Genomic DNA, 15794 nt, shown 5'->3' with positions numbered 1-15794 from the left:
ATTAAATAGTTCAAGTCTGTGCAGCAGCAGCATCAGGAGGGTCAGTTCATGCAGGTGAGGTTTGCACAGCATTGTACAGCAGGAAGTTCCATTGTGGTCAAACTGAAGACAACAAAGCCTCACTTGCCCTTGTTTTCCATTTCAGTAGAGTGTCAGTCCACACACGCTGTTTCTCTGGAATGTCTGTTTATTTGCTTTCTTTCAGGCTGGCAATAGCTTTTTTTAACATTTGGACTAAGATAAAGTAAACACACAGATCCTGCAGGCCACACCACGCCCGTGCAGTACAATCCACAGCTCTCAGAAGTGTTTTTTACACCAAGGGGTCGCAGGGTGACTTATTTGTTTAAAGAATTTTCCCATGGTAAACCCGCAGAGCACAAAGGCTTCGTGGTGGCCTTTCAAAACCACAGGGTAGGCAGGCGGACTGAAGCGGCCGTAGCCCCTCTTTTGAAAATAAAATTTATAGCACCTCATAAAGCTTATTCATGCTCATAATCTCTACATGTAACCCAGAATAAATCAGAGTGGTGTCCCCAACACTGTAAACTCAGAGCGAGACAATTTCAAACACTGACTCTCTTGTAGGCCACAGGACACCACTTTGAATTTCAACTTCAGCAAATTTCCTTGATGCATATTACCCATCAAACCCACTGTTTTTTTTTTAGAAAATAATTGACAACACAATTGCTGTTATGGATCCTATCAATAGTTTTCTTTCAAATACCTTGAGTGTGTCTAATTTTTGGGCATCGTAGAACATGTTGACCTAATAGAGACTAGATGCAGCATTTCATGATGTCAGTAGCCTATGATCTGTTTTTGTTACATTGTTCACTGTATAGCGTTTTAGTTGTTTTTATTTCTTTTTATTTCTTGTGTAATTTGGCCTAATTGATCAACTCTGTAGTTTTTAGTCACAGCTGTGACTAAGAATAAAACCTTTCACTAACATTTGCAAAACATTTTCTGAAAAGGTATGCAGCTTAGAAAATGTGTGTGTGTGTGTGTGTGTGTGTGTGTGTGTGTGTGGGTATGTAGTTTGTGAAGATCTTTACACAAATCAGAGTTGAAAACACACTTCCGACTTTTAACTGATTTGGACTAAAATACTTGAATGACTGTATACCTTAATATTACTATATTACATGCTCCTGTTTCAGCAGGTACAATTTATGCTAATTTTGAACATAACTCAAAAACTCTAGCGAGTACACGACTATCAAACAGCTTTGAACAGATGGACACACATGAGGTCATAGTATTTTTTATTAACAAATTAAAAAGATTACTTTACTTGAACAAAATATGTGTTTCGGTAGTGACTGTTCTTAATATTACACACTGTTTTTTAGACACATTTACTTCCAAACAATAGGATCTAACTGCTGACCATGAGGCCATGAGGGATAGAGATGTAGTCTTACTTGCTGCTCTAAAGTGCAGGTTAGAAACTTTGCATTTTGGTAGTGATATGAAAACATGGGCCAGCATTTTTTTTTCATTTAAAAATTAAACTCCTGATGAATCTAATGTTAAAAAAACACATTTAAAAGTTGTATTATTATTCTTAGGATACCATATATATTCATATATTAATGCAAACCTGGGTGGACTTAAATATGTTAAAGAGCCCATGGGGAGTGAACGGTAACTTTGTAAACAGCCTTTATGTATTTCGTCAAACACTTTTAGGGTTAGGGTAAGTCAGTTTTCCATCATATGGGCCCTCTAAGCTACTGCAAACCGAAAAAAACATGCTTATTTGTGTTTAAAAACAATCTGAAAAGCTGGATGTCAGCAAACGTTTGATAGGCGGCAAAGACACATTGCATAATTTCTCCAGGTACTCACATAGGCTCCATAATTTCTCCAGGTACTTACATAGGCACTCCTATGCGTTGCAATAGCAAGATCTAAAGAATGACCACAACTATTCTGCGTTTATGATCATTGCTCTCCTGAGTACAGAGGCAGGCAGTGCGGTGTTTTGTCGTGCTCAAGAAGGGAGAAGAGCTGTACTTTCCCAGAAGAGGACACACACCACGGGCATATTTAGAACCACTGAGAAACACTGATTAAAGAGGAAGACAATGGGGAGAGATTGCTATGGAATGGTGGCATTCTGATTTTCAGCGCTCTGCTGCTTATGGGTATAAGAACGTTCCGTGAAACGTTTGAATTATCCCAGAATCTCTGGAATTTGTTTTGTGGCATCAGCGCAGACCCTCTCTCATTGATCATAAGATTTGAGACAGAGTCTCACTTGACTGTCTTTGTTGTGTGTATGTGTTTGCGTGTGTGCATGCATGCGTCTGTGTGTGTGTGTGCGTCTCATGAAATTCACCGCAGAGAGTCTAGAGGATTGGACAATGTGTCGGGGGGGGGGGGGTGACGGGCAGGGGGTAGATGATATGATCACATCTCTTTGAGCTTAATAGAACAGGCGCCCCTCTTTGGCCTGAAGACGCCACTCTCCTCTGTGGTCGTGGGTAAGAAAGGGAAATCTCTCTCTGTAATTACCACTTAATTTGCCTGTGCCTTCTGGAGACGTTGACTTTTTTTTCTGTGGGTCCTTCTTTCTCTCTAAGGTTTGACGGCTGCCAGAAATAAACATGTCAGGCTTTTTATTATTACATATATAGAAGCAGAGGGAGAGTAATAAATGCTGTGCTTGTGACCACACGCTTCCGGCAGCGCTGGATTAGCTTTGAGCTTGGCTTTGCTGTCTAGAGCTGAAGTGGTACTCGCTGGCTCCTCTCCATTCATCAGTCTGTCCACAACAGCCCGCAGTCACTGCTTAAGACTTAAGAACATGTCCAGCACCCACCAGAGACAATAAACAGCATGCTTGCACTACCAGTCAAAAGTTTAGACACACTACTCATAGAGAGGTTCTTTACTTCTTTTGCACTATTTTACACATTTTTTGTTTTGTCATGTCTTGTGTAGAACCCCATTATGTACAACCTGCAAAAGATTGGACACCCCTGGTTAATGACATGTTTTGTTGATTTTCTAAAAAAAGTGAACACATCCTCTACACAGAACACACATCTGTACATTTTTGATGCACAGGTACTGTTTATTGGCTGAACTTGACATTAAAGAGAAACAGTAAAATGCAGAAAAGTTTAAGATTTCATGTTTTCTATATATGTCAAATAAGTTGAAATTTTGAGCTAAAATTAGTTAATACTTAATTTTGTTCTTAAGGATTTAGGATTAAGTTTGTTCATTGAGGATGTGTTAACCTATTTTGGCATTGCCATGGGAAACAATTAAAAACTAATAAAATAAAATACTAAAGATGCTTTTATGTAACTATACACACACTTGGCACTCTCCCCAAGAAGCTTCATGAGGAGCCACTCACTATTTTTTCAGATTTTTTACATAGTTCATAAGCTGTGATGTAAGTAGGCATTCAGAATGGTTTGATGTAAAATAGTGCGTCATAGAGAAACTTACTGACTCAAATCTCTTTACAATGGTGGTGATAGGAACCAGGGCTCACAATGTCTATGATGTAAATATAGCCATTTTACTTAATATCTAAAATAAACAAGGAAGCTACGTATGTCTTCTACAACCCCAATTCCAATGAAGTTGGGATGTTGTGTAAAACATAAATAAAAACAGAATACGATGATTTGCACATCATTTTCAACCTATATTCAATTGAATACACTACAAAGAAGAGATATTTAATGTTCAAATAGATAAACTTTATTGTTTTTTGCAAATATTCACTCGTTTTGAATTTGATGCCTACAACACGTTCCAAAGAAGTTGGGACAGGGGCATGTTTACCACTGAGTTACATCACCTTTCCTTTTAACAACACTCAATAAGCGTTTGGGAACTGAGGACACTAATTGTTGAAGCTTTGTAGGTGGAATTCTTTCCCATTCTTTCTTGATGTCCAACTTCAGTTGCTCAACAGTCCGGGGTCTCTGTTGTCATATATATATTTTTTTTTAGAGTTTGCATGTTCTCCCCGTGTCTGCGTGGGTTTCCTCCGGGTTCTCCGGTTTCCTCCCACAGTCCAAAGACATGCAGTCAGGCTAATTGGACATGCTAAATTGCCCCTGGGTGTGAGTGTGTGAGTGACTGTCTGTGTCTGTCTGTCTGCCCTGTGATGGACTGGCAACCTGTCCAGGGTGTATCCTGCCTTCCGACGGAGAAGCGGCTTAGAAAATGGATGGATGGATGGACACTTTTTAATCCCACAAATGGGGAAATTTCACCTTCACATTTAACCCATCCATGAAGTGAAACACCACATACACACACACTAGTGAGCATACACACACTAGGGGCCAGTGAGCACACTTGGAGCAGTGGGCAGCCCTATCCATGGCACCCGAGGAGCAATTGGGGGTTAGGTCTCTTGCTGTAGGACACCTCAGTCATGGACTGTCGGCGCTGGGGATTGAATCGGCAACCTTCCAGTCACAGGGCCAGTTCCCTAACCTCCAGCCCACAACTTTTGCACTTCATAACGTTCCACCATTTTCAGTGGGAGACAGGTCTGGACTGCAGGCCGGCTAGTCTAGTACCCGCACTCTTTTCCTAAGTCACGCTGTTGTAACACATGCAGAATGTGGCTTGGCATTGTCTTGCAGAAATAAGCAGGACGTCCCTGAAAAAGACGTTGCTTGGATGGCAGCATATGTTGCACCAAAACCTGTATGTACCTTTCAGCATTAATGGGGCCTTCACAGATGTGCAAGTTACCCATGCCATGGGCACTAACACACCCCCCCACACCATCAGAGGTGCTGGCTTTTGAACTTTGCACTGATAACAATCCGGACAGTCCTTTTCCTCTTTGGCCCGGAGGACACGACGTCCATGATTTCCAAAAACAATTTGAAATGTGGACGCGTCAGACCACAGGACACTTTTCCACTTTGCGTCAGTCCATCTCAGATGAGCTCGGGCCCAGAGAAGCCGGCGTTGTTTCTGGGTGTTGTTGATATACGGCTTTCGCTTTGCATGGCAGAGTTTTAACTTGCACTTGTAGATGGAGCGACGAACTGAGTTCACTGACAGTGGTTTTCTGAAATGTTCCTGAGCCCATGTGGGAATATCCATTACAGAATGATATCGGTTTTTAATGCAGTGCTGCCTGAGGGATCGAAGGTCACGGGCATTCAATGTTGGTTTTCTGCCTTGCCACTTACTTGCAGAGATTTCTCCAGATTCTCTGAATCTTTTGATGATATTATGGACTGTAGATGATGAAATCCCTAAATTCCTTGCAATTACATGTTGAGAAACGTTGTTCTTAAACTGTTGGATTATTTGCTCACGCAGTTGTTCACAAAGTGGTGAACCTTGCCCATCCTTGCTTGTGAACGCCTGAGCCTTTCAGGGATGCTCCCTTTATACCCAACCATGACACTCACCTGTTTCCAATTAACCTGTTCACCTGTGGAATGTTCCAAACAGGTGTTTTTGAGCATTCCTAAACTTTCCCAGTCTTTTGTTGCTCCTGTCTCAACTTTTTTGGAACGTGTTGCAGGCATCAAATTCAAAATGAGTGAATATTTGTAAAAAACAATCAAGTTTATCCGTTTGAACCTTAAATATCTTGTCTTTGTAGTGTATTCAATTGAATATAGGTTGAAAAGGATTTGCAAATCATCGTATTCTGTTTTTATTTATGTTTTACTCAACGTCCCAACTTCATTGAAATTGGGGTTGTAAGTTTTTATTTGATGTGGTAAATGTGGTAAATCTGGAAAAAGGCATATTTAAACTAGATCAGTGCATTTCCTGAAAAGAATTCAGAGTGATTGCACAGCTGAAGCAATTTGAATGCAGTTGCTAAGGTGTTGCCAGGCAGTTTCTATAGTATTTGATATGGTTGATAGGTTGCTGATGTGGAATTCCAGATGGGTTGTTGCTGAGGTGTTGCTAGGAGGTTGCTATATAATGATAGGTGGTTGCTATGGTGTTGTTACCCATTTGCTATGATGCTGGCAGGTACTAAGTTGTTGCAAGATGGTTGCTATTGTAACCTAAGTAGTTACTATGGTGTTGCTAGGCGGTGGGTGTGGTGGTTGGTTAGGTGGTTAACACCTTTGCCTTCTACGCTGTAGACTGGGGTTCAATCCCTGACCATGGCAAACACCCTACACTATACCAATAAGGGTCCTTGGGCAAGACTCCTAACACCACCTTGGCCTACCTGTGTAAAATGATCAAATTGTAAGTCGCTCTGGATAAGAGCATCAGCCAAATGCCATAAATGTAAATGTATCTCAGGTGGCAGCTAGGCAGCTGGTATGGTTGGTGGTTGCTTTGCAATGTGCAATAATTAAAAATATGGTCCAGGCCAAACTATCATAAAACAATGTCTTAGGTAGCATAATCATTTCATGTAATAACTTTAAGTAAGGAAGCTTTTAGAGGCATTAAATGCTTTGGACAGATCACCAACACTGCGAACATTTTCGACACATTATTTGTCTTTAGAACAGAACACTTCACAATCAAATTACTCCATTTGACGTTCTTTACATCTTAACGATTGCATTATGGTGAAATTTCAAAAAATCCCCATTAACAACACACCAGCTAGCTTTCTTCAAAACTTCAAAACTACACAGAAATTTATTCATAATGCACCTCAACAGTCCATCTCATCTCTTTTAAACAGATCTGTTACAGCCTGCAGCATGACATATTTATTATATAAGATTCTAAAATTTTAATGTTAGATGCTAATGGGCTTTGTGCCTTAAGAACGTCAGCTTTGACTCATAATAATTATGAGTAACAAAAAGAAATGACATGATTTTCTTTTAATCATGAAAAACTCATATTATTGTACATTTTTCATACTTCAAACTGTGACCAAACATTTGACTGATACTATATGTCCACTCATGAGGTCAGTGCTAAGAGGTTGGTTTTTGTGTTTGTGAAAATGCAGTGAGGCTGAACGTCTGCATGCATGGTTCTGTTTGTGTCCGTGTGGTTTGGATGAGACCGTGTCCGTGCCAAAGGCTGTGAGCTTGGAGCAATTGAGAGTGTGTGACTGTGTGAGTGTGGCTTGCTGGCGTTTGGCCTCCTGCTTGCTGCTACCTACGGGCCGACCGATGGTGCTCTAAGCTGAGCTGTAATGACAGGGCTGGCTGGATGTAATTAAGTTCAAACATAGCAGCGTGGCAACTAGAGTTGGAGGCCTGCAGCCCTCACTATCATGCAGCCTGACCACACACTGACAGCTCTCCAACACCTGCCAAACACTGAATCTAAATCCTGAGCCTGAGACCACCTCTCATCTCCCACCTTTCACACTGACCACATAAACCTGTACTGGGGCTACTCAGACATCAAAAGTTTGGAAGCACTTTTCAGTCTGGAGCAAGAATTACAAAATAGGAACAGACATTTACAAGGTGAGAGCCTGGAAATGAGGAAGGATATTTCTTAAAAAATAAAATAAAATCTTATACATGCTGTGTCAAATGATAATAAAAGTAACTGCAAATATGTTACCATGCAAATGTCAGAGACATTCTTTATCTAATTTCTGGTGAAAGCAGCCATTAAGCACAAGATATTCATTTTTCATGATATTGCAATGCAAAACCTGGTAGACCACTGAAATGGTTACCATCAGATCAACAGCTCTCATCTTTGAGAGAGAGGAGAAAATCAACCTCTGAAAAAACAATTTCTGTCCATTGTTTCACTGTAACAAGATTATGAGTCTGGCAGGATGTGTAGTTGTCAAGAGGAAATAAAAAAAGAGGATGAAAAAGAAGACAATATGCAAATCAAACAAAGAAGCTGCTGGTGTTCACAGACTCCGGACTTTGTAGAAGACTAACAACCCCTGAGTCCAGACCTCAACATCACTGGGATTACTTGGATTGTGAGGAGTGGAAAATAGCCAACATAGCTATATTCTGCCAGCTCCTTAGACTGAACTTTGAAAAACTGTAAACAGGCCTCCCTAAAAGAATTTGCTGTACATTACAATATTATTTCATGGTCTCACAATGGAGTGTTCTTCAGTCTTATCCACAGAACCCTGCTGATACCAGATCATAGTCATGATGGCAGATCATGGCAGCACACTCTCTCTCCTGCTTTGCTGCTTAATTATTTAATTATTTTAATTATTTTATTATTTTTAATTGTAAACCTTTATGATAATGATGGTAAGAACCCATAAAAGCATTAATAAAAAATTAAAATAAATTTTGACTGGAAAATCATGTAGCATCAAAAGTGAGGTTATAATAAAATAAACATCCAGAACGCCTCCTTTTCCAAAGGTGGTAATCAAATCTCAATACAAATAACTAAGAAAATGATTGTAAATGCATAATAAGTGTTAGGTAGTTAACAACCCGATGTTGTTCCCAAAAAAACTTTTGGTGTACAATATTATAATATTACAATCTATTTGTTTGTAAAAACAATGTATACAGTTGTATACACTGTAAATGGTTATATGCATAGGTTTGTATTCCCCAGGTCAACTTACATGTTGATGTTCTAAGTGAAAATAAATGAATCCTAATCATATCCTAATGCTAATTTTAGTACACATGTGAAAAATAAAACAGAATTAATTAAATGTACCATAATATTTGCACAAGCAAAATTTTATAAATTTTTTTTCAACATGTTAAATTCAGTAAATAAACAATAATTGTGTTTTAACCCCTTAAATGACCAGGGCCCACCGGCAGGCTCAAAGCTGTATTATACACTTCTATAAATGAAGAATAGCTCAACCAGTTTGCATTCAAGTCCCTGTAGTTACTGAATAACAAGCCTTAGTGTGTAATAAGCCTGTGAAGTGTGTCCTCTGTGGAAAATTTCGCTTAGAATTTCACTTAGGAAACCAACAAAATACTTTGTCTGTACAACAGTGCATTGATATTGTATTATTTTGAAGCAGTACTGAGTCACTGTCCCTCTGTCTCTCTGTAGCTGAAATCACTGCATCAGCACTTCATCCCATATAGAACAGTAGTGAATTTGATGTTGCGTTGTGTGATTGATCGAACAGCCGACTCATCAGTCATCAGATACTCTCTCACACTGTTTTCCTCCACTCCTCCTGCACACTCAGCCTAATCCTGTTCTGGGAGCTCTAAAATTAACTTCTCTGTGAATTGCTCTGACACCTTTTATAATTCCTTCCAGCTTATTTATGCTCTCTTAAACTGGAAGTGTCAGGGCAATCTGTCTGTGATAAAGTGTCAGTGAAGTGTTCAGAATGCGGAAGAGCCCACATGTTGTGATTTCTGAGGCGTGCCTTATCTACCATACACATAGAATCCTCTGTTGTGAGTATTGATTGCTGTTTTTACTGTTCTCAGATTTATAGGGATTCACAGAAATATGATTGTTGAGCTGGTGAACTTTATTTAAGCTGTAAAATTTGAAGTCATTAGGCCTCCACCATCACAGATTTAGGAAAAGATTGGAAATATTTAGTGTTAAAACAAACAGATTACCTAAAAATGTCTCTGTTGAGCTCCTTTAATTCAATTTGAGAGAAGTATTGCTTGCAAATACTGGACAGCAATTCTGAGAGTCATTGTTGCCAGAGTGGTGCTGTTGCGCATTGGCTAAATGGAAGAAGTGAATTCTCCTCCGTGTATCCGGCTCATAAAAGCCAGTGCAGAGTGTGTGATGTGGTCGAGGGATCCAGTGAGAATGAACTGATTACCGTGGAGCTGCAAATGCTATGAGTCATGGCACAGAGTGACATTCTTTAGGCTCTTAAAAATAGAAACAGTTCTCTCTTTTTTTGGATTTGTTTTTCTCATTCGATGTCTGTGGGGCATCCTCTCTTGGTTTCGAGCCTCGAATCATAACCAGATCTCTTTTTCCACTTTCTCTCTTCCCTCTTTTCCTTCCCTTCTGTTGTTGGAGCTTGCTTAATCTTGAGAAGAAAATTGGCTTAGCGTGGGAACAGCACAATCCTTTTGGGGATAGGTTTTGTTGTTATAGAGTTGCTTTTTTTTAGTTTTTTTTTTTCTTTTCTTTTTTTTTTCTCAAAGCCAGAAAAAAGCAGGAACTTGTGCCAAAACCTAATAAACTGAGATAGAAAAAAAAATGAGAGGGAGAGAGACCGCAACACCACGACAAAGATAGGGCCTGTCTACTACTAAAGAGCTTTACAAATGACGATCTTCAAGCAGGGAAAAAAAAGAGAGAGAGAGAGAGAGAGAGTAGGGAGAGAGAGGTTGACATGCATTTTGGGGAAGAGAAAAAAAAGGGGAATGTGGATGGGATGGGGGGTACAAAGGGGAGGAAACATTCCCCCAGCCACATTAAAGACATAAAAAAGAAAACAAACAGAAAACATGTCTGACATGAAGACGCTGGTTTCTGTGGCGACAGACAATGGCTGCTTGTGGCCTGGTGAGGCCTAAAGGGCCCGTCTGGGCCCCGGCACCAGTCAGAGTTACCGCAGTCAGGCCCTCTATCGGGGGCTTCGCACTGTGGGAACAGGGCTTGAAAGGGACCTCACCAGGGGCCACAAAGGGCCCTTTTTGCGTCTCCTCATTGGCTTTTACCCTCCTTATTTATCTTTTCGGAGCCGGATGAGGCGGGCAGGGCCCGGTGGGTAAACAGCGCAGCAGCTTTTCTCTCGCACTGTCTGAGACAACCAGCCTCCTCTCACACTCTCACATGCAGTGTTTGTATTGTCTGGTTAGGATGATCTCTCGCTATCTGATAACTGCTTGTGACTCTAATAAATAATATCATGCACAAATTATCCAATGTGGATGAAATATCAAAAACATTCAATATGAATAGAAAAATTGGTTCTTTTGTGCCAATTGGACTGGATTCTCAGAAAAAAGAGCTCAGCTTTACCCTGCACCACTTCCCTCTACTCCAACCTTTTTTTTCAATTAAAATAAAAAGTTTAGTTATGGAAAAGTACATGTGCCTTTTCACTGGTCAAGTGAATGTGGTGTACCTTTAAAACTTATTTAACAGTTAGACATCAATGGCCATGATGTATTGTTGAGTGCGGTGACTTTGTTTGTACCCTGGGGAATAAAAATGTACCTGTACTGTACCTTTTCTCTGACAGTGCAACTTTTGCCATACCCTGCAATGCCTTGTGCTAAATACGAACAGAACGTCTGGTGAAGGGAAACATTATGCTAAATGCTAACAACATTCTTATATGTCAGAATGTGTGAATCTACAAAAACTGAAATAATCTTTATGTCAGAATGCATGTGTATCAGCAGAGAAACTTTCATGAGAGAAATGTTCATTTTAGGCAGAGGACTCTAAGAATATTATTTCACGTTAACAACTCAAGCCCAAGGTTTTTATTCAATTATTAAGACCTGTTATTGAGCAACTGCTGCTATTAAAATCTGATTTAGTCCAGGCTTAGACTTAATCTGGATCTGGGAAACTGTCCCTTGGGATTTAAGGGGTGAAATGAATAGGTTTCAATTTGTAATCAGAAATCACACATTCCTTCTGTACTGTGATGTATTTCTGGGTGAAATGTGGTTTTGGGGGTTTTTGAGCTAGCTCAATGTTTCTCTTGATGATAGGTCGGGGTGGTGGAACATCAGGTGAAACATGATGTCGTTGATTATTATTATGGTGCACAGTGATGCAATCAAAACCCTGAAGACATTGTATAGCCAGGCAAAAGTCACTAGAGTTTGATCAAAGATCACAAGGAAACAAAAATGTTGTCTTTTAAATGACATAAATAAATAAATGTGCTTAATATGACAAGAACTATGAATTACCATTTTTTACAAAAGGTAAATTTTGATTGACGATAAATTCAATATTTAAGATGTAATTCATTAACCTGTTTGGAGCTATTTATAAAATGCACATTGCAGGATAATTTTTTAATGGAAATCCACAGTGTGACCTGCCAGGCCAACAGCATTCGTACTTGTATACGTATGATGTAAAAGAAAACAAACAGCACATATAATATTTACTGTAGACACAAAGAAACAAAGACAGTCACTCAGATCCTAAAAAGAGACAGTACTCATTAGACGTCCACTATAGAGTGGATGAGTGCCAGCTTTGATAAGAGATAAGACCCTATGGAATTTCATCCTCTCTGAGTTTTAAAGTGAAATGAAAAAAGAGCAACGTCAAACGCTGCCCAATCAGGAGCCTGTCAGTAACATGTACACACACACAGGAACTACAGACATGTGAAAAGGCTGCTGATGGGTATGGATATAAAATTGTGCTATGATGCAAGACAGCAGGATTTAATGCAATTTGGCTTTGTGTGTGCGTATGTATGTGTGTGAAGGAAAGAGAAGGCCGGAGTGTGAGCGAGCATGTGCACATATGCTTTTGTGTGTGTGTGTGTGTGTGTGTGTGTGACTCGTAAAAATATGAGCTTGTTAATTTCAATTCTGGAGGCGGCCTTGTTGTGGTGGCGAGGGAGGGCACAGTGAAAGCACTGAAGTGGCCGAGTAAAAGCGCCAAAAATCTTTCTGAATTCCCCCCTTCCTCCACTCAGTGCCAGCGTTCTGTTTGTTCTCTCTTGCCCTCTGTTTTTTTTCCTTTCTAAGCTCATTTTCATAATGAAGTTATTTATTTATTGCCTTAATTCTAGGCCTTTTTTCTGTATGTCCATTTTTCAGGCTGCTTTTCTTCATTTGTCATCTGAAGAGGAAGCGTGTCCCAAGACAGATCAAAAAGGTGGCGAAAAGAAAAATGAGGAGGAAGAATGAGAGGAACCAGCAAAAGAGGCTGAGAAAACCTTGAGAAAGAAAAATAATCGGAATGGAGGAGAGGAAAATTAGGCTTTGAAGTGGAGAGATGATAAAAATAACAACAGAGACAGATGAAGGCCTGACTTCACAGATTGCTCTCTTCTTTCTGCTGCTTTCTTCTTGTTTTTCAGGCGGAGGGTTCGAAATAAGATCCAGACCCGAAAGAAAGAGGGAATGGTAATGAAAGGAGATGGAGTCAGGGGGATGGAGGGAAAAAGGGGGATCTCTTACACTCATCTTGACTCACACACCACACCATAAGCCTCTGGCGACGGTCAAACGCCATGCTTCCGCTTTATTGCTAATGACATCCACCACCTCCTTCTCACAGCACTGAGCAGACTGCAGGAGCCTAAGGAAGCACAGGTCTTTACATAGCTAATACACAGCTAACAGCAGCAGCAGCAGCCCCCCGCACTCCCCTGGGCATGCACACACTCATACCCCGAGCGTGCAACCATGTCTGAGCACATACACGAGATCAGCAATGTACAGAAAGAGAAACAGAAAACACATGCGCATATGTTGCTTTTAGCTCAAACTAATTGTTATTTCTAAAGAAAACTATCTGTGGCTAAATGCACTCAATGAACTCAATGACCACATATATACACATAACAATAATTGAAAAGTAAAGATGCATTTTGTCTTTCAATACATATTAAGTATTTCATGTAAATAGTCCTACGAAACGTACTACACTAGTACTGCTGTACTGCAATATAATATATAATATTAATAATGCATTTTTTTTGTAAAGAGTCTTTCAGGTGAAAGCCTACAGCCATTCATCTTCGCCCATTCACACTAAGGCTATAAAGAGAGTTTCAACCCGGACTGCTTTTTCAATAAAGCAAAATACAGGGCAACCAATCACAAAAGAGATAATTCACATATATCAGTCTTTAAAGCACAGTAACAAAAACAGCCTGTTTAATTCTAAGGAATAATTTCTGAATGACTAAGAAAGTCATTCAGAAATTCCACTTCCAAAGCCCATGTTGAAAGCACATCCACAGCTTCATTTGCTGTAAAATCTGAATCTCCAGGCTAGCTGCTTTCCTTGCAGGCAGCTGCTGCACTGACAGCATGTCTTTGCTCCAACTACCACGCCTGCTACCCTCTCTTAGCACTGGGTTAGGGGCTAAGGGTCCAGTACAGTGAGGCACTGTTTGTAGTCACCCTAGAATTATATACTGTCTAGCTGTCTAGCATCACGCTAGCCCTGGCGTTCACTGCTGTGAGTGGGATTCAGATGCCCAGGCTGAGGTGGTATTTACACATTTTAACTGTGCAATCAAAAAGTATAAATATTGTACAAGCAAGTGCTGCCAAAGTGCATTGTGGTGTAACCACACTGCGTTGTACATAGTTCAGTTTTTTAAAAAAGACACATTTATGTTTGGGCTGCTTCTTGTGTCAACTGACTTCACAACTTTGATAGTGAGTGGTGCAGCATGAACACAGGAAGCTCATGATTGATCTGCTGAAGCATATAATCACACTAAGATGAAATATTATTTTTGTGCCAAATAAATGAGTAAAATAATCCCATTACAGTCTGAAAAAAGTGATGAATACTTTAAGAAAGAACAACTTTTTTTTAATAACTACTAAGCATAACACAATAATGCAAATGCAACTAAGTGTGTGATTAAAGTGAAATGTGGGATGAAATTTCAACGTGGAGAGTGTAAAACATTATCGAATATAAAGGGATACAAAAAGACTTAGTGGTGACCTAAAGGTGTGAGTGGGTTTATATGGAAGTATGAAGGAGCATTGAGAGATTTACATGTATGAAAAATTATTTTGAAGTAAACGCAATTTTTTTTAGGACAATTGCCACCTGGGGCATGCTGTATTATGGCCAGTCAAATCATTCCGCTTTCTGCCAAGCTTTGCCTTAATTTCTCAACCTTTCAATCACAGCTTAGCAACCATTAATATCCACCATTGCCTCGAGCCTTCATTATTAGTGTTTCAATTGGTAGCTTAAGTTGCAGTCAAAAGTTTTACCTTGGGGACCTTTAGAAGTGAGATCCCATCGCTGATAAAGTACATCAACTTTTACCCATTTTCAAAGATTAAAAACAATTTTAAAACACAATTCTCTTTTATTACAGAGGCTAAATGGACTACATCCAAATGTCATAACAAACGTTCATTCAGTACATTAATTGTCAGCATGATTTAACTTAAATGGTTGGGTTTTAAGTTTGTTGTGTTGTTGTGCTTTTAAGTTTGTTGTGTTGTTTTTTCTTGTCCTTTAACATCCCAGTTGTCTGATTTAAACTCAGTTAAGTCATCATTACTGGGCAGAAATTGTGTCTGTGGTAAGCAGATGGGAGTTGCAGTGTTGGCTGGGTTTATGTGAATCCAGTATTCTCATTAATGTGTACACAGCCTTGCTATTCTTTTGTATGGAAGTATTAGATTAGTAAGGGCGATGATTGCACTGCTGTCAGCTATAGGTTACAGCCTAATGTCATGATATAGTGATCCATAGTGCTTTGGAAACTGTATCTACCAAGGTGTCCTACCCAAAGATTTATTTCTGTCTGCACCACTAATTACAACTATCACCACTTTACAGTATCTAATTAGCAGGCAACAAGATTCCAGTATGATAATAAGGATTTTTGGTATTTGTTAGAGTATTAGATTCATATTCACAGACATTATCTTTCTGAGGATTCAGAAGTTTAAATCCCACCACTAACAAGTGACAAGCACCCAAAGCCCCAGTGGCAGTAAGTGTGAATGAAGTGTGTGTACAAGCAAAGAAGATAACGCTCTTTGTCCAGCATCTCTCTGGTGATATGAGTGAAGCATGACCACATTTATATCATTCCTCTCTACATATGGATACTAGGTAATACAGCCCAAGACCTCAGTGTCACTGAATGTGGGTTTATTTGGATTATGAAAGACAGAAAATACAACCAACTTCTAAGACTAAACTTTGGAAATATGAATAAATATCCCTGCAGATTTCTTTGAAAAATTGAAATC

The sequence above is a fragment of the Pygocentrus nattereri genome, chromosome 27, assembly GCF_015220715.1.
Source record: "Pygocentrus nattereri isolate fPygNat1 chromosome 27, fPygNat1.pri, whole genome shotgun sequence".
Taxonomy (NCBI): domain Eukaryota; kingdom Metazoa; phylum Chordata; class Actinopteri; order Characiformes; family Serrasalmidae; genus Pygocentrus; species Pygocentrus nattereri.
This window is presented reverse-complemented; position numbering follows the sequence as displayed.